The 26,133-nt window shown below is 40.2% G+C and overlaps 1 long non-coding RNA gene across 2 annotated transcripts in view; it reads right to left on the bottom strand.

Moving 5' to 3' along the window:
- LOC149122760 (uncharacterized) overlaps positions 1 to 26,133 on the bottom strand; it is a 74,680-nt gene that overhangs the window by 10,315 nt on the left and 38,232 nt on the right. Inside the window, exon 3 of one of the 2 annotated variants that reach the window (XR_016219849.1) lies at positions 3,625 to 4,084. The exons of the other annotated variant lie outside the window; for it this stretch is intronic. This is a non-coding gene — a long non-coding RNA (uncharacterized LOC149122760). Of the gene's footprint in view, positions 1 to 3,624; positions 4,085 to 26,133 lie in introns of those variants that run through there. 2 annotated transcript variants of the gene reach the window in all.

The raw sequence follows: 26,133 nt of genomic DNA, 5'->3' as shown, positions 1-26,133 counted from the left end.
ACAGGGGGATGGGATGGAAGCAATCCAAGTAGGTAGAAAGTGAGCGCAGTAGTCCAAGCAAGAGATCGGAAAGACTTGGGAATGGGTAGAAACAGAGAAGAAGAACTGAGATTTGGGATTCTGAATGTTAAAGACAGAGCCAACAGAGCTTGAATTTAGAATAGGACAGGAAGGGAGAAATCAAAGACGTCTCTGAATTTTCTGACTTGAGCAAGTGCGAAACTGGCTGCACCATTTATTGAGATGAGGAAGCCCGGGGCTGGGTCATGACAGGAGAGAGGATGAGAATTCAGTTCGGAACTGATTTTGGAAATCAGAACACAGTCCTTCATGCTCCTTTCTGGGGGGATTTAACAAAAGCATGTATCTGAAGTTGGTGTTCACTACCAGTTCTGTTTTAATTTTTCCCTTTTCATTTATTTAAGAATCAGAGACAGAGAGCTCCCATCCCCTGGTTCACTCCAGTTAGGGCTGGGCCTGATTGAAGATAGGAGCCAGGAACCCAAACCACCTCTCTCAGTGGGTGACAGACATCCATCTACTTGAGCCATCACCTACTGCCTCTAAGGACATGCATTAACAGAAGCTGGGGGCCAGCGCTGTGGTGTAGTGGGTGAAGCCGCCACCTACAATGCTGGCATCCCATACATGCACCAGTTCGGATTCCGGCTGCTCCGCTTCCAATCCAGCTCTCTGCCATGGCCTGGGAAAGCAGTAGAAGATGGTCCAAGTCCTTGGGCTGCCCCTGTACCTGAGTGGGAGACCTGGAGGAAGCTCCGGGCTCCTGGCTCCTGGCTCCTGGCTCCTGGCTTCGGATCCACACTGCTCTGGCCATTGCAGCCAACTGTGGAGTGAGCCAAAGAACGGAAGACCTCTCTCTCTCTCTCTCTCTGCTTCTCCTTCTCTCTCTGTGTAACTCTGACTTTCAAATAAATAAATAAATCTTAAAAAAAAAAAACCAGAAGCTGGAATCAGGTGCGGAGCCAGGACTGGAGCTCAAACATTCCAGTATGGTATGTAGACATCCCACGAGCGATCTCAGACCCTGGGCTAAACATCTGCCCTCTGCGTGTATTGTCAGCTCCACACAAGCACAGTTATGTCTGCTCCCCTGGGTTCACTCTGGGTATGTGAGCAGAGCTGTATGTAAACACAAAAGTCGGGGCAAGTGTGTCTTCCCACGACTGTGGAAAGGTAGAGAAGATGTTATTGTCACTCAGTCTTGCTTGATTACACCCTTACAAATCAGCATCTCCTGTCTCCTGAGAGCTGTCTCACTTCAGGGGTCACCTTCTCGATTTATTTTCCGTCTTCCTGTTTGGCTTTCTTTCCTTTTTGTTTTGGTCTTGTCCCACCAAGCTTTCTCTGTTGTTTGTTTCTTTGCGATGGAGTCAAAGACCAGCAGCAGTGATGGGTTCTGCTATCGAATAAGGACCATGGTTCTCAATTTTAGTTACTTTATGATCATCTTTAAATTATTGCATTGTTCTGTTCTTCCACGCCTAGTGCAGACGTCATATTAATGGAAATGTAGGGCATCTAAGAAGTGCACCATGTAAGTACTTATTTTGCAAGTGAGATGGCTGACTGCCTGAAATTTTATTCGGTGGAGACCTTGGTCTGGCTTCTTGGGGGCTTCTGAACAGCAGCCTAATGCAGTGCTACCCTAAGAGTCAGTCTAAAGGCTTCCTTCTGTATCCTCAAAGAATGAATAAAAATTAAGTCATCTCTGCTAATAAAAGTCTCCAAATAAATGAAAATTACATAATTCACAGAAGTGAATTCTAGGCAGAGCACGGAGAACATGAGCATTTTTCCCTGGCTCCTTTCCCGTGATCCACCTGTATCTTTATTACAGGTACAAATGGAGCTAATCTCACGGATAGGATGCAGCACATGAAAACGTGTCTTCGGAAGCAAGAACAATTTAACCGTTGACCCGAAGCCCCGGCTGCAAAGTACAAGTTTCGTTTTGTTAAGCAGAAAGCAGTGTGAAAGGCAGAAGGTTTTCTAATTTTTTTTTTCTTTTTGTGGGATAATGGCAAAGCTGAGACTAACTGCACCACCAAAGAAACAAGATATGCGTGGAGGTGGAGGTGAATTTTGCTTCTTTGAGAAACCAGGTGAGGAATAAAAATGTACTTGTTTCTGTCCGAGTTAGACAGGCAGACAGGCGCATTATTAGAGAGACACTGCTCCCATTTCAACCACGCTTTTCCATGTCCAGCTATTAAGGTTGGATCCCTAGTAAATGGATAAATCACACTGTTTCCACCTTTTACAACAAGGAATTAAGATAATTTGAGAGTGCAGGTCGACGTGGAACAATGAAGAAGTGCCCAGATTCAAGCATTCTGTGTAAGAGACGCCAGGAGAAGCAGAAGGCATGATCAGGCAGGGAGGCAGCCCTCCCTGTGAGATGAACTCTCTGACAGGGCTTTTAAACAACTGCATCACTGTGATTGACAATCAGACTGGAGAACAGATGAGCAGGTAATTGCCGTTCTGTATTATCTTTGCATAAATATCAATGCCCTAAATAGGCCTGCCAGCTTGTAGAGAGACGGCCTCAGCAGAGGGCTGCCTACCAGAACCGCCACACGTGTCGGGAGAGATGCAGAGAGGGTCAGATCCCACACTGCTGCGAAATGCATACAAGACGGCTTCAAATTCATTAAATGCTGGTGGGATACACTTTGCACTTGGTAGAGGCCCTAGTGACTCCTCAGTCTGCTCACTTATTTGTGCATGATTCTGGGAGGGTAATTCAAACTCTGAATTTTAGCTCCATCACATATAATATAGGATTAAGACACCAATTCTTCCCAATACCTACAAGTTTTACGAGAAGAGAATCAAATTATGAATAGGGAAAGACTTGTCTCAGTATTGTGGCTCTGCTCTAAATTCTATTAAAGAACTCACCACATTGTGTTAAAAACTGTATGTTTAGGGGCCTGCGCCGTGGCGCAGTAGGTTAATCCTCCGTCTGCGGCGCCAGCATCCAATATGGGCGCCAGTTCAAGTCCCGGCTGCTCCACTTCCAGTCCAGCTCTCTGCTACGGCCTGGGAAAGCAGTAGAAGATGGCCCAAGGCCTTGAGCCCCTGAACCCACGTGGAAGACCAGGATGAAGTGCCTGGCTCCTGGCTTCGGATCAGCACAGCTCCGGCCTTTGCAGTCATTGGGGGAATGAACCTCTCACTGTCTGTAACTCTAACTCTCATATAAAATAAATAAAATCTTTAAAAAAAAAAAAAACCCTGCATGTTTATTTAACTAAAGTTGGGTCATGATTTGCTTAAGTAGAACCATAGCTAAAACATTGCTCTATCACATGGATTTTAAATTGTGCTGGTAGAAGCAGATTAGCAAAGTGTATTGACCCAGTAAACCCCAAGACTTGGTCTAAGTGTACTTTTGAAATCTGAGGATGTTTCTAAAGCTATAAGAAGGTGAAAAATTCCTATTTACACTTCTGTTCCTTCATAAAATGGCCATTAAAGACAACTGTGTAACTACTGTGTTGAATTCTTTTTTTTTAATGCACTAAAACCGTTTCTCTCAATTATAAACACAAGAAGGGTAAAGCAGGTAAAAGCAACAGTACATATTTCAAACAAGATTACAATAATTATAAAGGGAACACTCCTGAAAATGCTGTTGAGGCATTTCTCTGCTACATTTCCCTTCTGTCTATACATACAGCTTCCTCCAGAACATTCCATACGGCCATTCTTAGGGTTTGCATTAGCAGAGTGAGTTCTTGGAGGTCCTCATCAGGGCAAACCATAAAACATGCATGGAAGATGAAAAGAATAACAAGGTTCTGAAGAGGGCTGCAAAGACCGGGGCTGGGCTGGGCCAAAGCCAAGGGCCTGGATCTCCTACATGTGTGGCAGGGACCTGAGTGCTTGAGTCAATGCTGGCTGTACCAGGATTGCATCAGCTGGAACCTGAATCTGCAGCAGGGTGGGCAAAACTTGAATCAAGCACTCTGACACGGGATGCAAGCGTTCGAAGCAGTGGTTCATGTTGCTGTGCCAAACATCTGCACATGACTTCTTTTTACATCAGGACGAGTGGCTGGTTAAAAATGAAAACATATTTTTTTTCATCCTCATCCTCCTTTAATATCAATAACTCTATGAGACTTTCCCTCAAAAAATCAAAATTGTTGAGTGCAGTGCTGTGGCATAGTGGGTAAAGCTGCTGGCAATGATGCCAGGTTCCCATATGGGTGCATGTTCCTGTCCCCATTGCTCCACTTCCAAGTCAGCTTCTCTCTAATGTGCCTCAGAAAGTAGTGGAAGATGGCCCAGGTGCTTGGGACCCTGCACCTGCAAGGGAGACCAGGAGGAAGCACCTGGCTCCTGGCTTTGTATCGGCGCAGCACCAGCCATAGTGGCCATTTGGGGAGTGAACCAATGGAGGCAAGACCTCTCTCTGTCTCTCTCTCTCACTGTCTATAACTCTACCTGTCTAATTAAAAAAAAAAAGTTTTTTTTTCCTTTAAAATTTGATCAACTCATGCTGACATCAAGAAAAAACATTGTTAAATGCTTTAGAAACCTATAAAGGCATCCATGAAAATATGCTTTTCTTTGGTGAGCATTAGACGATAAGAATTTAGTTTCAAGAAGGAATATTTTAAACTAGCTCTAAAGAAGTATTTTCTGAGTGTAGAAGTTTGGGGAATATTGCAAAAGTATTTAATCAATTGTTATTATCCTTAAACTGGTTAACTATTGATCAGAGTTACGATTATAAAACCTAGATAATAAGATGCATTATAAGAAAAAACACTAACATGGGTAAAAGTGACCTCATAGTAGAAATATTTGAATTTTACAATAACCAGTAGATAATATACCCTGTTGCCTGCTATTTGGAATGACTCCTTAATATTTGCTATGTGCATGTCTGCGGACTTGCGGCTCACCATCTCTCCGTCTCCTAGCAAGCAGACAGTCAGTCACACAGTTTGTTGACTGGCATGGCACTTTTGCTGAGACGCACATTCTTTTTCTGAAGGCAAATAGAGGATGTAGCAGCAGCAGCATATCAGGGGTGCTCCACTCCCAATCAAGGTCCCAAATACTGGACAAGAGGAGGGTGCTGCCAGTTACCCCCCCAGAGTATACTGCAGACACTTAATCAAACTTGAAGCTGTTTCCTGCGGAGTGAAGGAGCGACCTCAGACTCCTCTCCACCATGGTCCAGGCAGCCCATACCAACCCATCAGAGCTGCTGTGCAGACAGCGTCACTGGCACCGACACAGAGTATCTGCTGGAGCACTCGACAGCAGCGCAGAGAGCTGACATAGGCTTCCTTGTGCTATTCAACAAATGAAGACTGCAGCTCAAAATAATTTTGACAAAATGGTAATAACAAGCTATTGTGTCACATATATCAGGGAATTTTTCAGTTTATGTGCTATATGTTGTACCTACTTGCATTTTTATTACATTTTTATACACTTTTTTTTTTGGTTTTTGTTTTGTTTTGTTTTGTTTTGTTTTCCTCGACAGGCAGAGTGGACAGTGAGAGAGAGAGAGACAGAGAGAAAAGTCTTCCTTTGCTGTTGGTTCACCCTCCAATGGCCGCCGCGGGTGGCGCACCACGCTGATCTGATGGAGGAGCCAGGTGCTTCTGCTGGTCTCCCATGTGAGTGCAGGGCCCAAGCACTTGGGCCATCCTCCACTGCACTCCCTGGCCACAGCAGAGAGCTGGCATGGAAGAGGGGCAACCGGGACAGGATCCGGCGCCCTGCCCAGGACTAGAACCTGGTGTGCCGGCGCCATAAGGCGGAGGATTAGCCTAGTGAGCCGCAGCGCCGGCACATTTTTATACACTTTCATTTTAGTTTACTTTCATGAGAAGTGGCCTTTTGGTTACTGAAGAGTTGATGGAATGGATTTCCTTAACTACACATTTAAAAAAAAAATTAATGTTCTCCCTCCCTCCAAACCCCAAGATGGATAATGCAGACATTCTACTTGAGGGTAGAGTGATATTTCAGTCCTTACATGGGAATTGTTCACTGACTTAAACCCCTATACTAAACAAATGATTTAGCAGCACAATATGCATGGTGGACAAGCTGACCTAAACTTGTTTCTAAAATTGCATCCTAAGAGATCCTGCAATGGGCTAATAAGGGCAAGAGGTGTTTGCTTGCAGCTTCTGCTATTCCCATATGAAATACATATCAACTGGAAACAATAAAAACTATTAGTCTTATCAAGGAGGAGCAAATCACAATGCCCTATTCAAAATTTACAAATACACAGTTTCTAATGGTAATAAACAATTCTGCTTTGAGTAGGACTGTGACTTTAGCTTTGTGTTTAAATGCACCATCTACCACCTACTGGCTTGTGACTCTGTGCCTTGATTTTCTCCTCAGGAGAATGGAGACAGCAGTTATCTTGTTTTGTTTGTGAAGACTGAAGGAAAGTCAAGAGCTTAGCTTGTTTCCACACAAATCTTATAGGTTCAACAATGCTCATTTTTTTTAGTTGTGGTTATGGCTGCTTGATATTAACTACTGCTGTAATTGAAAACATGATAGTTCACCTTCAGTCTTCATGAATGAGTACCCTAGTTTTGAGCATTTCCTCTCATAACATCTAAGAGTCATATATATATATATATGTGTGTGTGTGTGTAAATATATATATAAATGCGCACAATATATGTTATGCATATGCCATTTTCAGAAATATTCAAAATGTGCACATATGACATTCTCAAACTATAATCAACAATGGTACAAGTATTTGAGTGTTCATAGGTTTCACCATTAGCAACTTTTGCTACTTTGTGGAATAATCTGGTTCTATACAGTAGAAACACATCGAGGTGGTGTGTCTGTGGTGTGGCTGTTGCTATTTTGTTGAGGTTGAGCCAGGGAAACCACAATGAGCCTCTTTAATAGCCCTTACAACCTGCTCACTTTACTTAAATGCAATTGGTAAAACGTCATGTAATTCATATCACTGGTATTATAAGACATTATTATCATGTAATAAATTCTACATATTGAGGGAGAGAGTCAGGACAGAAACATAAAGGATCTCAGAGCACCATGTTTCCATGAGTTTCAAATACTCTTTCCTAGGAGGTCTAAAAACTATTGTTCCTCTAGAAAAAAAAATTGGAGAAGCAAATAATTGTAGAAAGTTTTCCATCTTAAAAAGAAAAATAACCTAAGACACATTTTATTTTTTAAAAAAGCAACCAGAATATATATTGGATAGGAATCTTGTTCTATTAATACAGAGCTTGGTGTAGCAAGGAGAATATATAGATATATTTTTCCCAGGATAGCATTTTTCCTTATTTTAGTATAATATAAAGTTGCTAATGTGAATGTGACAAATATCAATTGAGGAACCTTGTATATATGACTGAAAAATGTGAGGGTCTGATTTTAAAAGCCATTAACTGTCATGAAAAACAATGAAAGTTTCTTTTTAAATATATAATGAACACCAGTGTATCATTCCAGGTATTTGCCAATCAAAGAGCATTTTTTAAAAGAACATTCTTGCTTTTAGAATCCTATTATATCCCTCTAAGTCTCTTTTGATATTTTTTCCCCCAGAAATCACCTTTTACTGCTGACTGTGGTCTCCCATTGATGAAGTTGGGTAATCTATAAACACTTTGAATGAGACTAAACTACAGGTTGAAAAATGTTCTTTGTAATTTTTGAACCTGGTTAGATCACACCCAATTTTTGCTACTTACCACTTGTAAAGGAAATCTATCAAACCCGTTGAAACATTTATAATGACATTTTAACTCCCTTCCATTGAAAAGTATTCTGTAAGTGCAGTATTTAGAAGGAAGCTATTATTTGGAAGAAGAGGCAAATGTCTGAACCTGCTGTTTTAAAATTGCTTTCCAAACCCAAGGAAACGTTTCACAAAGGAGGTTCATAATGCAGTCTGAGCTGGGCCCCCGGAGACGTGAATGCCATATCCCGTGTTGTGTCATCTATTGACCTTTGGAAACTTGATAAAACGGAAGACAGATTGCCCTGGTCTTCTATGTGTTTAAGTATCAAGCTGATCCATAACTTTCACAAGAACCAGAAATCATTTATTGTCAGTGCTGTCCAGAATATATCCTGACAGTTCAGTGGGAGTTTCACTGCCATTTATTTTCAAATCAATACTCAATTACGAAGAGGAAGATTCACTCCCTTGCCCATTTTCAAGATGAAATTATGGACTGGAGCAATAACACTTCGTCAAGGCAAACCACTGAAAATTAACTCAAGATGGTACCGGGAACCAGCCAGATACTTTATTAAAGTTCACTCCTTCTCGCTCTTTTTGGCTTTTAATTAATCATAGTGAAAAAGGCCTTTCACATTGTGACTGATGACCAGAGAAAACAATTTTCTCCTAACTGCCTTTTAATTTCAACTCTGGGAGAGCGCATTGACCGAATCTCACAACAACCCATCAATGCTAGTTTTTAATGTGTTTTCTCCTTTGTTATTGAGAAGAATGGAACACGATGAAGCTCTGTGCTCCTCTTCATAACTCAAGTAATTGATTCGGTAAATGCTGCACATTTGCTACCAGATAAAAAGTGCTGTCAATGAAGATACTAGGTACTATATAAATTACTCCATTAACAAGAAATAACGCTATTTATGGTTTTTGGAGTAAAATACAAGTAGTACTAAAAAAGAATAGGTTGGTGGAGTTGCATTCATGCACCCTTTATATAAGGGAAGTTCCAAAAGTTCATGGAAAATAGAATAGATAAATTTATTTTACTGTAAAACAAATTGAGGTACGTGCATGACTTTTTCATAACACACGTTTTCAATGAACTTTTTAAAGATCTTTCAAGTAAGCTACCCTTTGCCTCTGCTCAGGTATTTGAGTAGTAATTAAAAATGGTAAAATAATTAAGTATGGATTGATGGTAACAAAGCTCCTCATGTAGGATCTCTATCCTTAATGTGCTGTACATTGAGATTTAATGCTATAACGAGTACTCAAACAATATATTTCACTTTGTGTTTCTATGGGGGTGCAAACTGTTGAAATCCTTACTTAATGCATACTAAACTGATCCTCTGTAAAAAAAAAAAAAAAAAAAAAAAAAAAAAAAAAAGAAATTATCAATTCCCAACTTGACTCTCACTGGGATTAAACATGACAATAGGTCTGCTCTGATTTCATCATCATTTAAAAGAATCATCTATTATTTTTCACTTTATGTTTCTGTGTGGGAGCAAACTGTTGAAATCCATACTTAATGTATACTAAGCTGATCTTCTGTATATTAAGATAATCGAAAATGAATCTTGATGTGAATGGAAGGGGAGAGGGAGTGGGAAAGGGGAGGGTTGTGGGTGGGAGGGACGGTATGGGGGGGAAGCCATTGTAATCCATAAGTCGTACTTTGGAAATTTATATGCATTAAATAAAAGTTTAAAAAAAAAAAAAACAAAGCTATTCCTCAAATAGTAAACCTGATGAACCACACGGCTAATGTGTAGCTCAAATTTAAATCTCTGCACACTGAACGTTTTTCAGCAAGTTTTAGATGGGTAGGTAAATGATAAACCCAGAAAAATCTTCCAAATGTGGAATAAACCTTTGGGCATAAAAAATAGCATCTGTTACAAGGAAATAATAAAATTCATGATGTTAAAATTTCCTGCTTTTTCATAGAGTAATTTTTTTAGTAACTAATAATAATGAAAAGAATTTTCAGGAAGTTTTATGTATTTGATCACTTTGAAATTTTAAGCACAGTGAAAGTATACATTTAGAAAGTCATTTAGGAGAAAATCATTTAAAAGAATATATAAGTTATTTTGGATTTCTACAACCAATGCTTGTTTAAATTAAAGCTGTTTTTCAAGCATTTGCAAGGATGAGGAAGTGGGGCATTCTCTTGGTTTAGTAAAATTCTTACACATATCATATAGGAATTGTTCAAATCACTGATTTTTTCAGTAGTTAAGATTGGGAGAGGGGCCGGAGCTGTGGCACAGCGGGTTAAAGCCCTAGCCTGAAGCACCAGCATCCCATATGGGCGCCGGTTCTAGTCAGGCTGCTCCACTTCCAATCCAGCTCTCTGCTATGGCCTGGGAAAGTAGTGGAAGATAGCACAAGTCCTTGGGCCCCTGCACCCACATGGGAGACCCAGAAGAAGCTCCTGGCTCCTGGCTTCAGATGGGTACAGCTCCGGCTGTTGATGCCATCTGGGGAGTGAACCAGCGGATGGAGGACCTCTCTCTGTCTCTATCTCTCTCTCTAACTCTGTCTTTCAAATAAATAAAATAAATCTTTTTAAAAAAAAATAAGATTGGGTGGCATTTATTTGTACCCTCCCTATCATCAAAAACTTCTACATCCTATCTTATAATATCTCAAACAAAGAAATAACTGAAACTAAAATTCAAGACAAAGAGAAATTAAAGGAGGAAAACAAAAGGCAATCATGCTTGGAATCTGTAATAAAACTGCTTCTACAAAGTATTAAATTGGCACCAGTTTTCTAGCAATCAAGAGAAAAAGAAAATTGCAAAGTAGTTACCTAGTTATCTTTTTTTAAAAAAAGACTTATTTATTTACTTGCAAGTCAGAGTTACACAGAGAGAGAAACAGAGAGAGAGAGAGGTCTTCCATCCTCTGGTTCACTCCCCAATTGGCTGCAATGGCCGGAGCTGTGGCGATCTGAAACCAGGATCCAGGAGCCTCTTCCAGGTCTGCCATGCGGGTACAGGGGCCCAAAGACTTGGACCATCTTCCACTGCTTTCCGAGGCCACAGCAGAGAGCTGGATTGGAAATGGAGCAGCCGGTACTCGAACTGGCACCCACAAGGGATGCCGGTACTGCAGGCATCAGCCTCACCACACTACATCGCCCCCCTCGTTATCTGTAAAAAAAAAAGTCTTGGAAGCTTTCTATCAGCAGTCTACTATACTAATATTCCTTTCCTCACTGCAGAACAGTACTTTAGGACATAGTAGATGCTCCATAAATATTGGTAAATTAAAGAATGAAAAACCATTGAAAACATGAATGCAACTAGAATCAATAAAGGAGAGAAGGGAGAAAAATGAATTCCATTACAGTTTACAGGAAGATGTTATTCAGTGGTCAGATCCTGTACTCAGAATCTGTTTTGAGGGTTTTAAGGGTGGCACAAAGGTATAGTGTCATGGTCTGACTCTCTGGGAGTATTTCACTATGGGAAATCACTGTGAAGAATGTAGATTATACAGAGGTCATCTTGCCCCTCCAGCTTTCTTGAACATCGGTCTTATCAATTGCACACTTGATCTTAATACCTGCCAAGTGCAAACAGCAGTGCAGTTCCCCCTTCATTTATCAGCTACCAATTATGAATTGCATTCTCATTTAGTTTCAGGTTATACTACCAGAAAATCTTCAAATTGGCTCCCTGGAGTGGACTTCCACTGATGTTAAAGCATCATGAAGACAGTCATGGAAATAATGTCTATGTGTTTCCAGTAATACCCTTTGCAGCCAGTGACGCCAATGAGGTTGACAAGACGTCTAGACCACAGCCATGTGGAGCCACTCATCAACCTATGTGGCGATTTGTTACAGAAGCAGTAGGAAAACAATACATACTGGAGGATGAGCAGCTAAATAAATGTGTTACTACTTAGAGGAGGAGAAACTGCAGGGGGAACAAGGCAGGCAGTAGGAGAGTCACTGAAAGGGTAGGAGATAGCGGGTAAGGGAAGCCCCAGAGGCAGATAACAGAGGAATGTAGGAGTACAGAGATGAAGAATGCAGAAATATCGTCACAGTGACGATGGAAGGCTTCCTTTGGATGAAGTGACTTGGAAGCCCTGTTTGCCATTACTGGAGGTGTGTGGCTATGCTTGTAGAGTAGAAACCTGCCTGACTGGAGACAGAAAACTCAGAGTATAGAAAAGTTTGGGTGCAAATGAGAGCAATATATGGTATTGTACCATGTTGGAAAAAAAAGAAAAAGGATAAATCTGTAGCAGTGGCATTTTATTTATGTAACAGTCTGATATTTTGTTTAGTGTAGATTTTTTGCATCATTTTTATTCAGTTTTTCAAAAGAATTATTTGAAAGTCAAAGTTACAGAGAGAGAGAGCAGAGACAGAGAGATCTTCATCTGCTGGCTTACTCCCCTGTTGGTTGCAAAGGCACTGTTGACTGCACTGTGCCAGGGCCAAAGTCAGGAGCCAGCAGTTTCATCTGGGTTTCCCACATGGGTGGTAAGGACCCAAGCACTTTACCAATCTTCTGCTGCTTTTCTCAGGCCATTAGCAGGGAGCTGGATTGGAAATGTAGCAGCCTGGACATGAACCCGTGCCCATATGTGATGCTGGCATCACAGGCAGCAGATTACATGCCATGCTCCAACATCAGCCCCTCATTTGTATATACTTATATATTATATTGATTTTGAATATTTTTTTATTTTTATTTTTGTCAGGCAGAGTTAGACAGTGAGAGAGACAGAGAGAGAGTTATAGACAGTGAGAGAGAGACAGAGAGAGAAAGGTCTTCCTTCCGTTGGTTTGCTCCCCTAATGGCCGCTACAGCCAGCACTGCACTGATCCAAAGCCAGGAGCCAGGTGCTTCCTCCTGGTCTCCCATGTGGGTGCAGGGACCCAAGCACTTGGGCCATCCTCCACTGCCCTCCCGGGCCACAGCAGAGAGTTGGACTGGAAGTGGAGCAACCGGAACTAGAACCCGGCGCCCCAAGTGGGACTAGAACCCAGGGTGCCGGCGCCACAGGTGGAGGATTAGCCTAATGAGCCATGGCTCCAGCCAATATATATTACATTAAATACCATTTCTGTTGATTAATGAAATTTTTATATACCTTAAATTTATAGTCCAGATATATATCTCACCCACTGTATTCTAGCACAGGCTCTGCAGCATGGTTATAACTAGAAAGGAATAAGCTACCATAAAATAAAAGTCTGATGCCAGCTGGGATGCCTGTATGCCATCTTAGTGCAGTACATGGGTCTGAGTCCCAATTCTGCTCCCAATTCTAGCTCTGTGCTAATCCCTGAAATGCGGGAAGTGATCGTTCAAGTACTTAGGTGCTGACATGCGTAAGGGAGATCCGGAATGAGCTCCTGGCTCCTAGCTTTGGCCTTGCCCAACCCCAGCTAATGCAGGCATTTGGGGTAATGAACCAGCAGGTAAGAGTGCTTTCCCTTCCTTCCTCCCTCCCTCTCTCCCTCCCTCCCTCCTTCCATTCCTTCCTTCCTTCCTTCCTTCCTTCCTTCCTTCCTTCCTTCCTCTTTCTCTCTCTCTCTCTCTCTCTCTCTGTGTCACCCAATATAATATCACACTAATTTGATTGAAAAATAAAGAACAGGAAGGCAGACCATAGACTCCAGCTACTAGCCATCTACTTCCTGTGAATTCTTTGAAGAGCAGAGTTTGAGGAAACATCTTCTCAAACTGCAGAATTCACATAGAAGTTAAACCTATTTAAACTGTAAACATTCAAACTATTATTACCATCATATTGTCATGGTGATCCTTAGGAGACATCTGGAATAACTTGTCTCTAAGAAGAAGTTGGTCAGGTTTTCTGATTGGCTGAGCATACAGGATAAGTACTTCATCTAAAAATGTAATATTTCAAAACTATACATACGTCAATTATGGTTAGGAAAAAAACTAAAGTGCTTATTTATTCTCTTAGTCACAAAATTCCCTAGCTACCAGTACTGTACTAAGCATTGTAATAGTTTATTTGGAAAGAAAAATTATCACCTGAAAGTGTTCTTTTAGAATCACCTTCATTTGAACAAACAAATACATATGTTACATGATGTTGCTATTAATTTTTGGGAAATCATTAGCTTTCAAATTCCTGATTATAAATTTTCTAAATTATATCACGAGCATGTACAGTATCAATTCAGTTATTCCAACTTCACTATTTGCTATGCATTCTATTTCTCAATGCTGCCAATTTAGTCAATACTTAGCAAAGTATTTGTTCACTTTGGTTATTAACTTTACCTAACAACTGTATATATAAACCTTTACTATTTTTAAAGGTGTATACAAACACATGCTACTGTCATTCATTGTATACATAAAATCATCAAAAGTACTGCCTGGAGATGTTGATAGATCAAGAACTGAATTTTCTGTTGTGTTGTTTTAATGGTTTATCTATTTATCTGGTAGCCAGAGTTACAGAGAGGAAAGAGAAAGAGAGAGAGAGAAAAAGAGAGAGAGAGATATCTTCTATCTACTAATTCACTCTCCAGATAGGTGCAATATTCAGTGGGACAGGCTGAAGCCAGGAACTTATAACTGCATCCAAGTCTCCAACATGGGTAACAAGGGTCCAAGTACTTGAGCCATCTTACACTGCCTTCCCAGACAATTAGCAGGAATAATTAGCCGTGGCTCACTTGGCTAATCCTCCACCTGCGGCGCCAGTATCCTAGGTTCTAGTCCCGCTTGGGGTGCCAGATTCTGTCCTGGTTGCTCCTCTTCCAGTCCAGCTCTCTGCTGTGGCCCAGGAAGGCAGTGGAGGATGGCCCAAGTGCTTGGGCCCTGCACCCCATGGGAGACTGGAAGGAAGCACCTGGCTCCTGGCTTCGGAACGGCAAAACAGCGGCCATAGCAGCCATTTGGGGGGTGAACCAATGGAAGGAAGACCTTTCTCTCTGTCTCTTTCTTTCTCTCACTGTCTAACTTTGCCTGTCAAAAAAAAAAAAAAAAATCAAGCAGCCATGACTGAAACCAGTGTTCATATGTGATACCTGCATAGCAGGTGGTGGCTTACTCCAATTCACCACAACACTTGCTGCAAGAAGACATTTGAATGAAATTTTGGCTTCTGTGTTTGTACAACTCAATACTAATTCAATGCATGGAGCTCAAATATTTTTGGATACTTTCAGTTATTCTTTAATTCAATATATGGTAAACAAATCAGGGTTGTAAATATTCATTTGCCAGGCAGAAGTCAAATGTTAATATTGAGTTGTTTTTTTTAATTTTAATTTGAAAGGTAGAGAGGTAGAGACAGAGAGAAAGGTCTTCCATCTGCTCATTCACTCTCCACGTGGTCTCAACAGCTGGAGCTGGGCCAATCCAAAGCCAGGAGCCTTTTGCAGGTCCCTCATGTGGGCGCGGGGGCCCAAGAACACTTGAACCTTCTTCTAGTGCTTTCCCAGGCCATTAGCAGGGAGCTGGATCATCTCATCTCTGAATTTGAGACTGTCTGCCACCGAGAATAAAGGTTAAGGTAGAGTTCAAATCATGTATCTACATTCTGAAGAGATGATCCAACACATGTACAATGGCAGAAAACCCTAGCAACTGATTAGTCCTGAGAATTTAAGGAATTCTTAGACAAATAATTAGCCGACTAGTAAGAAAATAGAATTCTTGATAAAAGACCATAAAAAACTAGTGTTTACAAAATCAGGGGAATATAGTCTTTGAATGAACAAGTATCAAGAACAGTAGTAACAACAAACTCTAGGACAGGGTCTTTTTTCTTTTTTTTTTTTTGAAAGGCAGAGTGGACAATGAGAGAGAGAGACAGAGAGAAAGGTCTTCCTTTTGCCATTGGTTCACCCTCCAATGGCCACCGCGGCCAGTGCACTGCGGCCCGCACACCGCACTGATCCAAAGTCAGGAGCCAGGTGCTTATCCTGGTCTCCCATGGGGTGCAGGGCCCAAGCACTTGGGCCATCCTCCACTGTACTCCCAGGCCACAGCAGAGAGCTGGCCTGGAACAGGGGCAACCGGGACAGAATTCATCGCCCCAACCGGGACTAGAATCCAGTGTGCCAGTGCCACAGGCGGAGGATTAGCCTATTGAGCTACGGCGCCAGCCAGGGTCTTATTTTCAGAGTCAGCATCATGCTATATTACTCAAGGTACTTTTTTTTTTTTACAACAGAATGATGGTGCATGTAAAGAAACAGAAAAAGCATAGCCCACACACCATATAAGAAGCACTTGGTAGAAACTCCCCATGAGGAATCCTAAAGACATTGGACTTGCTGGACAAAGACTTTCAATAGGATATCTTAAATGTATCCAAAGAACTGAATGAAACTATGTTCAAACAACTGTAGGGAACTATACAGACAATATAGCACCACACAGAAATCATCAAGAGACAGAAATCACAAAAAAAAAAAAATAAGAATCCCATAAAAAAATCTAAAATTAAGATTCACTTGAGGAGGCAAACAGAATATTTTAGCTGACAGAAAAATTAGTGAATATAAGAGGACATCAACTGTGATTATCCAATGTGAGGAACAGAGAAGAAAAATAATAAAAAAATGAACTTAGCTTCTGAAATCTGTGAAACATCATCAAGTGTAACAACTTAAACATAATGTGTGTTTGAAGAAAAAGCAATTAAAAATTATTCTTATTTATTATATTTATATTAGTTATATTTACAATATATGATATATTAATTATTATTTACAAACAAAATATTATATTTAAAATCTAATAAAATAGGACATAAATATTACACTATATTTATGACATATAATGATTATTATAAAGTAATATTGTAAATTATTTATTTCTTATTATATTTATAATATTTATATATTATTTATCTATTTGATGAAAAATATTATCTGCATATACAAGAAAATCAACAAACCAAGTAAGATATACTAAAATATTCACATCTAAAAATATCACAATCAAGTTATTGTAAGCCAGTGATAAAGAGAGAGAAGCAAAGGATAAGTTACTTAAAATGCAAAATAGTCTCAACAACATTAACAGCCCATTTCTCATTGGAAACCATGGAAGCCAGGAGTTGGAGGTATGATATATACAAAGACTGAAAGAAAAAGACTGGCAACCAAAATATTCATGTCTAACACATTTCCTTCATGAAGGAAGAGAAATTAAGACACCTCATAAAAATAAACACTGAAAAAAATCCAGCCTTACTAGTTCTTCACCACAATAGTAGAATCCATCTGAATAAATGAGAGTGCACTCAATAAAAACTCAATCCGCATGAAGAAAGCAAGTTCACGAAATAGGCTAATTTAAAAGACTTAACTAAATGCACTTTTTCCTTGTAACTCCTTTTTTCCATCTGATTTTAAAAGAAACAATGGTAAGAAATGAACAGTGATTATAGGAGCAGGCATTGGCCTAGAGGTTAAGACACTGGTTAAGATACCTGCATGACATCTCTTAGAGCCTGGATTTCACTTCTGACTTTGCTCCTGATTTCAGCTTTCTACTAACGTGTGCAGTGTGAGACAGTGGGTTACGGGAGACCTTGATTGAGTTGCAGCTATTGGCCTTGCCTGGCTCAGCTCCAACCATTGGAAGCATCTAGGAAGTGAACCAGTGAATGGGAGCTCTCTTTGTTTCTCTCTCTCAAAAAAAAATATTTTAAAAGAAAGAATAATTATAGGAACCAGTGCTGTGGCATGGTGAGCTAACCTCCGCCTACAATGCCAGCATCCCATATGGATGCTTGTTCCTGTCCCAGCTGCTCTTCTTCTGATCCAGCTCTCTGCTATGGCCTGGGAAAGCAGTGGAAGATGGCCCAAGTCCTTGGGCCTCTGCACCTGCATGGGAGACCCAGAAGAAGCTCATGGCTCCTGCTTCGGATTGGCTCAGCTCCAGCTGTTAAGGACATTTGGGGAGTGAACCAGTAGATGAACGACGTCTCTCTCTTTCTACCTCTCCCTCTGTCTGTAACTCTACCTTTCAAATAAAAATAAATAAAATATTTTTAAAAAGAATAATTGCAAATATGTGATGATTGACTGGCACATAATGTATAAACATATAAGATGAATGGCAAAAATGTAAAAATGAGAGGATAATAAAATGGAGTGATTGTCTTATATTAATAAAATATTTGTGTACTATTGAAGCTAACGTTGTATTAATCAAATAGTATAGAATTTTAGAGGTGTTAATTATAATGTCTATGAAAATTACTAGGATTAAAAAAACTACAAAAGAGAAAAGGGAAAGAATGTTTTACCAAAAGAATTGTTAACATAAAATAAGGCAAAAATGGAGAAATACAGGTACAAAAAGGTATGACAAAGCCAACAAAAAAAGGGCAGCAAGAAGTTCTACCTCATACCAAGAACAAAAGATGAAGTTCTTCTAAACCTTTGCCAACGTTTCTGTTTTAGCCCACTTGAATTTTTAGGCATTTGACTTTCGAATTCTCAGCCATTCTAATGGTATATAAATGTGTGTTAACTTCAATTTCATTAGTAGAGATTCTGAACATTCCTTTCAAGTGCTTATTGAACATTGCTCATTGCCACTATTTTCTTCATGGAGGATTTATTTGAAAATTTTGCCCATTTTTGTCTTATTGGTTTGTGGGAGTTCTTTATATATCCTGGATATATGTGTTTCGTCATGTGTTCTCAGTGCAAATGGTTTCTTCTGATGTCTAGCTTGCATGCTCTTTTTAATGAAGCTAAATTCTGATGAGCACAAATATTTTATTTGGATCGGTACTAACTCGTCATTTCCTCTGCTTGCTTGTTCTTTCTGTTTTTTGTCAAAAATGGTCAGTTTATCACTAAATAACCAAGGTAGCCTCCCATACTTTCTTCTAGAAAGAACAGACAAAAAGAAGCTAGGAGGCAACGGAGGCACACTAGAAAGAAAGAGATGTAGACCAGTGATTAGTTTTGCTCCACTGGAATCCTTATAAGAACCAGATAAGAGATAAGATAAATGAGGATGGGGTTATGATATTCACTGTATAACACAAGATTAATTTTTCTTAAGTTCAAATGTAATAAGCAACTTTTCTGTTTGGGAGGAGGGAGTTCACCTTGCCATCAGAAAGTCAATTTCTAATCAATCATTTTGAGAAACAGAAGTATATTTAAGGAGCAAAAATTTAAAAAAAAATGTCTGCAGAGCTTTGCTTTAAAAAAAGATTTACTTTGTTTATTTGAAAGGCAGAGAGAGAAAATAAGAGATCACAGAGAGAGAGAGAGAGAGAGGTCTTCCACCTGCTGGTTCACTACCCAGAGGGCCACAATAGCTGGGGCTGGGACAAGATGAAGCCAAGAGCCAGGACTCATCTGGATTCCCCACATGTGTGGCGGGGACCCAACTACTTGTGCCATCTTCAGCTGCTTTCCCAGGCACATTAGCAGTGAGCTAGATCAGAAGTTTGGTAGCCCAGACTCACATCAGCACTCAAATGTATATACAGGATGCTGGTGTCAAGGGTGGTGGTTTAACTCACTGCACCACAATGCCTACCCCTGAGATTTACTCCTATAACTGTTAAATTATCTCTAGGGTTGCATGTGAATTAACATGTATTGAAAAAATTTTCACGCAGTTGCCAATCCCCCAAAATACACAAAGGAACCCTAAGAGGTTGTGTTTTGGTCTCCCGTCTCACTGACTGTGGATTATGAATAATTACTGTGAATTATAAGAAGAGAGTGAAGTGTATTCTTTTAAGTTAAATATTCAATCCATGAATATGAAAGTTGAACCAAATGCAAAAAGCAGGAAAGTAGTTGGATGGACCCTGTACTCTATCTGGGAAGCAGAGGATGAGCTATTATCTGTATCTGGAAAGAAAGAACCACATTTCACAGAAATTTCAGAAGTATAATTAAAAGTAGTGCTTTCTCTTGGCATACTAATTCCAGTTCCTAGAAAGATTGCTGTATCATATGACAGTCCTAGCTTTAGTTCTTTGAAGAACCTCCATGCAGTTTTCCAAAATGACTACACTAATTTACATTGCCACCAATAGTGTCACTCATTGCAGCACTACTCAGTATACACAGGATGTGAAAATGACCAAGTGTCCATTAACAGGTGAATGGACTTTTGAAATACAGTATATGACAGGCCACTGAATCCTATTCAGTATAAGAGAGAAGAGAGAGAAAGAGAGGGGAGGGAGGGAAGGAAGGAAGGAAGGAGGGAGGGAGGGAGGGAGGGAGGGAGGGAGGAGAGGGCAAGGGAAGGGAAGGGAGGGGAAGGGAGGGGAGGGGAGGGGAGGGGAGGGGAGGGGAGGGGAAGAGGGAAATTAGGTCATTTGCAACATCATGGATGAACCTGCAGCATAGTATGCTAAATTACATAATCCCATCTCAGGGAGAGATCTCACTTGTATGTGAAAACAAGAGTTAAACTCACAGGCATTGAAAGCGGAATGGTGGTTAGCAGAAACTTTGGAGTGGAGGGTGGGGCAAGCAGACAAGGAAAGGGGAATTGGTGCAAAAGGGACAATGGGATAAAAGGAGTGAGTTCTGTTGCACTGCACAGCACAGGCTGTCTACAGCTGACAATAATCCACTACATCTTTAAAATAGCTGAAAGAGAGGATTTTAATGGTCCTCACCACAATGAAATGATAAATAAGACAATGGATATGCTAATTAACCTGCTTTGCTCATTCTACAATGTATGCATGTATTGAAATACATATACTCCAAATAGACACAATTATTACTTGTCAGTTAAAAATAAAATAGAGACAGGTGTTTGACATACAGTTAAGACACCACTTGAGATGTCTGCATCCCATCTCAGAGGGCCTGGGAATAAATCACAGCTCAGCTATCAATTGCACCTTCTTGCTAACAGGAACCTTGGAAGGCAGAAGATAACAGCTCAAATTATTGGATCCTGACACCCAAAGGCTTGGACTGAGTTCTCAGCTCCTGGCTTCAGCATGGACCAGCCCTGGACGTTGAGGGCATTGGATGAGTAAGCCAGCAAATGGAAGTGCTCTCTCTCTGTTTCTCTCTCTCTTGATCTCTCTCTATCCCTCACAAATAAATTAAAAAATACACAGCAACAAAAATAATAAAACAAAAAGTTTTTTTAAAGATTTTTTTCATTTATTTGAAAGGCAGACACAAAGAGGCAGAGAGAGAGAGAGAGAGAATGAGGGCTCCCACCCTCTGGTTCACTCCCCAAAAGGCTGCAATGGCCAGAGCTGGGCCAATCTGAAGCCAGGAACCAGGAGCTTTTTCCGCGTCTACCACATGGGTGCAGGGGCCCAAAGACTTGAGTCGTCTTCTACTGTCCCAGGCCACAGCAGAGAGCTGGATGGGAAGTGGAGCAGCCAGGACTTGAACCAGCGCCCATTCGGGATGCCGGCATCTGCCACACCACAGAGCCAGCCCTTGCACCATCATGGGAGACCGGGATGAAGCTCCTGGCTCAGCCCTGGACTTTACAGCCTGTTGAAGAGTGAAACAGCAGATAGACGACCTCTCTCTCCTTCCTTCTCTCTCTATGATTCTTTCAAAGAAGTAAATAAATATAATCTTTAAAAAATCAAAACTCGTTTCCATGACTTGATTGGTTTGTGCCTCATATATATCTCTAATTTCACCTCTCACCAGCCTTTCCGGAATACACGAGTGTTTAGTCATTCTTACATAGGCCTCATCAAGTTCTTCCATGAGGCCTTTCCAAATGTTCCCCTCTTTAAACAAATATGGGAGTGGTAAGATCACAATTACCCTACTGAACTGTTCTAAAAGGCTCTCCTTTCCTTTTTTCCATAATTCATTCCTTTCTTTTGCATAGTTACCATATGAGCATAGTCATCATTAGCCTTGTGTATGTGTCAGGCAATCCAGATGGGATGTCAGTGTTTTGGAGGAAAATTCTGGGACAATAATGGAGCACACAGAAAATGCTGTGAGGCCAGCACTGATCACAGTGCAAGGAAAAATGTTAATGCCATTGGGAAATCCAAGGACTTCATTATGCGGTGAAAAACGTACTTAGAAAAGCCAGAGCATGAGAGAAGGTTTTTTTTTTCTTTTTTGATAGGCAGAGTTAGAGAGAGAGAGAGAGAGAGAGAGAGAGAGAGAGAAAGGTCTTCCTTCCGTTGGTTCACCCCTCAAATGGCCACTACACCCAGCGCTGGGCCGATCTGAAACCAGGAGCCAGGTACTTCCTCCTGGCCTCCCATGCAGGTGCAGGGCCCAAGGACCCAGGCTATCCTCCACTGCCTTCCCAGGCCACAGCAGAGAGCTGGACTGGAAGAGGAGCAACCGGGACAGAATCCGGCGTCCCAACCGGGACTAGAACCTGGTGTGCTGGTACCGCAGGTGGAGGATTAGCCAAGTGAGCCACTGTGCCACCTGAGAGAAGTTTTAAGAACAGTTTTTTCACTAGACATTGTGGTTTTTATGTAGGAAAAAAAGAGATGTATAGTAAGTATTTTGCTGAATTTAAAAATCTAAACATCTGAACACTCTCTCTCGTAAGTTCAATCACAAAAGCGAGGCGATAATTTAATCAGCAATATTTTCGCTTCCTGAATGTGACATAGAGGGTTACTGTGCCTTTTGATCCTAAACTACATGAAGTATGAATTGTGGAAAACATCGCCCAGGCAACATTTCCTGGGCATGTTATTCTGCAATATATAAAGAATCTACTTAAACCAAGTGCTGTAGTGCAAATTCAGGGAATATGCACTAGAATCCTATTTCAAATGCTTTCTAGCATATTTTTTTGCACTTAGAAATATGCCACAACCTACTCATGTCATAGTTTGCTTTCAAAAATATGAACTTTCCTCGAGATACAGCTGTAAAATCTCATGAATTCACAAAATGTTTTAAAATATTAAAAAAAAACCTCTAGAAATTACTTGTGAGAAATATGTGAGTAGATGCTGGGTTTTGAAACAGACATGAGATATTTTTCTTCCATGTTATTTCACTTTTACTGTATCTTGGAATTGTTTTTGAAAGAAACAAAGTAAATTGATGCAAGACTTAATAGCCAATCTGAACCATACATGTATTAAAAGAAATACCTTTAGTCATTCAGATCTCAAAAAGAAAAAAAATGTTGTCCAAAAACAAATGATACAAGAAATGTCACTCATACTATGTGACAAGAAAAACCTCTAAAAAGTATGGATTAAATATGTTAGAAAATAATATTTCATTAAATATTACTAAATACAATGTTGATTAATGAATTTTCATTTATTCATTGGAAATTGTGCAATAATCAAGCCCTTTTGTTTCTTAATAACCATTTCACCAGCAATCTCTAATTGTATACAGAATGACTGAACAATACTCACATGGTTTATAAAACACCTTTCCTTATTACTCTATATCACTTTACTTCTGCAGTTTAAAATCATACCATGTCAAAATTGAATGTTCTACATGGAGAGTTTTTATTTAAAAATATTAATCCTATTTTATATATTTGGTGAATGTATGTATCAATTTCCAAATAAATTAGCCTGAGTAATAGGAGATAGATATATCATTTAAAGAACGATCAACCAGAAAAACAAACACAAGAGGCATAATTAAGCCATTCTGATTTGTGCAACTTCTGAACTGTTTATAGCTAAGTGTAAATTTTATACCTAGACAGATAACTGATCTTTTTTAAAAGCAAAATTACTGCCCCAAATCAGCAGGATGACAAGAAAATGCCCTGGCAGTATTCCTCTCGATGGTAAAAGTCTAACTTTTTACAACCACCATCAAAAAGTTTTATATCCAACTGACATTTTATCATAATGTGTTATGTTTGGGTTAACTGAAGGGGCAAAGATTATGGTTTGTTCTTATGCTTATTCATAGCTATTCCCCTTGAATTCAGCTTTTATTAATCTTAACTCCTGCTATTTACTTTTATAAAGTCCACAGGAGCACAAGAAACTTTAAATACTTCAAAATTCTAAAGAAAAGCTCTAAAGCAGCAAAGCACATATAAATCAGAGAAATCAAATCATCCGTTTAACAGCTAAAAAAAGATAGAAGGAAACAGATGTTTAGACTTGCAGCTTCTTTTAATCAGGTTTTCCTTTGGAGCATCCAAGACTTGAACCAGTACTCCAATATGGGATGCCCGCATGGCAAGCAGTAACTTAACCTGTTACACCACACGGCTGACCCTAAGTCATGCTATTATAAGCCAAATATCCTTTTTCATATTCTGAACCCTATGCAATACATGTAAGATTAAATAAATCCCAATATATATAGTATCAGAACATTAATTTTCAAAATGAAAGAGTTGTATACATAATTTTCTACTTGACAAAACTGGGTTATATAACATTATAAAGAAATACTTAGAATTAAAGAACTATCAATTGATTTTACTTTGAGAATGAAAAGAAATTAATTAGTGGTTACACTCTAATTCTATTTCACATGTGACACACAACATAATGAAGATTCAGATAGGAGGGGGAAAAAAGCTGTTGATAACTGTTCCTCTCAAAACTCTAGAATCTTTTCTTTGTTTGCCACAAGGAAATCGGTACTTGAACCAAGAGGTCCAGAGATACGCTTCCTCCCCCACCTCTCCCTGCCCCTCCTCTTCCTCTTCCTCCTTCCTGTTCCTTAACTTCCTCTACCCAGCCCTGCCCTTCCCCCCTCCCCCTTTCTTCACTTCTCTCTTCTTTCTCCTGTATCGCTGCCTCTCCATTCTCCTCCTTTACAATTTCAGTGATAACAGGCAGTACCCAGACTTTTTCAGAATTTTTCTTTTGTATTTTGTGCAGATCACAGGTGATGCCCCCAGATTTCCATATTGATAAGCCCCCACTAGAAATACTATTTTTCTACCTTCGTGTAAGGCGAGCAAATGCCACTCATAGTAGGTCACACAGCTAGTAGGCATGGAGTGGGGTGTCAGCCCAGGCAGCGTGGTTTCAGGCACTCATACTTTAATATGTATGATGCTGCCTCCCCGTGTGGCTTCCTGCTTGTAGCCAGTCTTTACCATGGTCAAAGAAAACTGTGGATGGTGGTCCTGAGTTTGGGAAACTCTCATCTGAGTGGAACTGATATGATGTGTCTGATCAGGTCAGGAATCTGGGAAGGGTATCTCAGAATAACCATTTCTACATAAGGTAAAGATGAAGGGTACAGAACAAGAGCAGAGTTTTCAGAATTTGAGACCCTCAACAGGAGTTGGGAATTGATCTTGGGAATCAGCTGTTGGTATTGAAAAATATGTTTCTGTTTTCTTTTAGGAAAGAGAAATTGAGTCTTATTAGTGTTCAAAGTAGTGAAAACAAGAAAAAAAGATGTCCTCCAGATTCGGAAGTAAGTCTTGGCATGTCTCCCTTTTAGAAGAGGCTTGGCCCTGTCAATATCACGCACCTGCTCTTACTGGTTTTCAGAACAGTTCCAGTCCTGCCTGGGCTTAGCTCCGAATTCACCTCACAGGATGCTAGGGGAAGTCCTTGGGGAAGGCAGTTTGGGAAAAACTCATCAATCTTCAGAGTATTAAGAGTAAATTGCTACTTTAAAATTGTCTCTTTAAGAGGAAAGAAGCATGAAAAGAAAACAAAAACTCTATGAAGACTGTAAAATCATTTTGAAAATCTAAAGCAATGAATAAGACCTTAAAATGAGTTAGAATCTCAAGTGCTGCATTGCTCTTATGGAGTCAATATATATGTATGTATATCCATCACCCAGAATCCATCCCTGTAATTATTGGTCTTTCAAATTGTCCTCAAACCAATGGCAAACTCACTTATCCCTTAATAATTAGTGAAGTGAATAAAACTTCAACCATGTTCATTGTTAAGCACACAAAAAAATCGCATGAAAAGTATGTTTGACAAGGAATTAAGTTCATGAGGCTCATGTTCCATTCTCTCCTCAATGGCATCCCCCAAAGGACAAGAGGTGCTTGACCACCTACTCTCGTGAATGGTTCATGGATTGGAACCTTTGGCTTGCTGCCCCCACACCTCTGCTGGGTTTCAGGGCATTCTCCCTTGCCCTTTCGCTTTGGGAAAGCCTCAGTTGCCTCCTCTTGCCAGAATACACTGGGATGAAATGGCATCTGTGGGGCAACAATCCAGTCCATTATCCCAGGTTCCTTGGACATGCATTCTTCATTTCCCAGGAGACAAGAGAAACACTGGGTTATTCTCAGAGAACTGGCATCTCTGGGGCTACACATATGAAACATATGGAGGCCGGCGCTGTGGCGTAGCTGGTAAAGCCGTCGCCTGCAGTGCATGCATCCTATATGGCCATCGGTTTGAGACCTGGATGCTCTACTTCCAATCTAGCTCTCTACTCTGGCCTGGGAAAGCAATAGAAGACGGCCCAA

Source organism: Oryctolagus cuniculus, chromosome 13 (assembly GCF_051225735.1).
Source record: "Oryctolagus cuniculus isolate XC-2025 breed Fujian yellow rabbit chromosome 13, ASM5122573v1, whole genome shotgun sequence".
Classification (NCBI taxonomy): domain Eukaryota; kingdom Metazoa; phylum Chordata; class Mammalia; order Lagomorpha; family Leporidae; genus Oryctolagus; species Oryctolagus cuniculus.
This window is presented reverse-complemented; position numbering and strand designations above follow the sequence as displayed.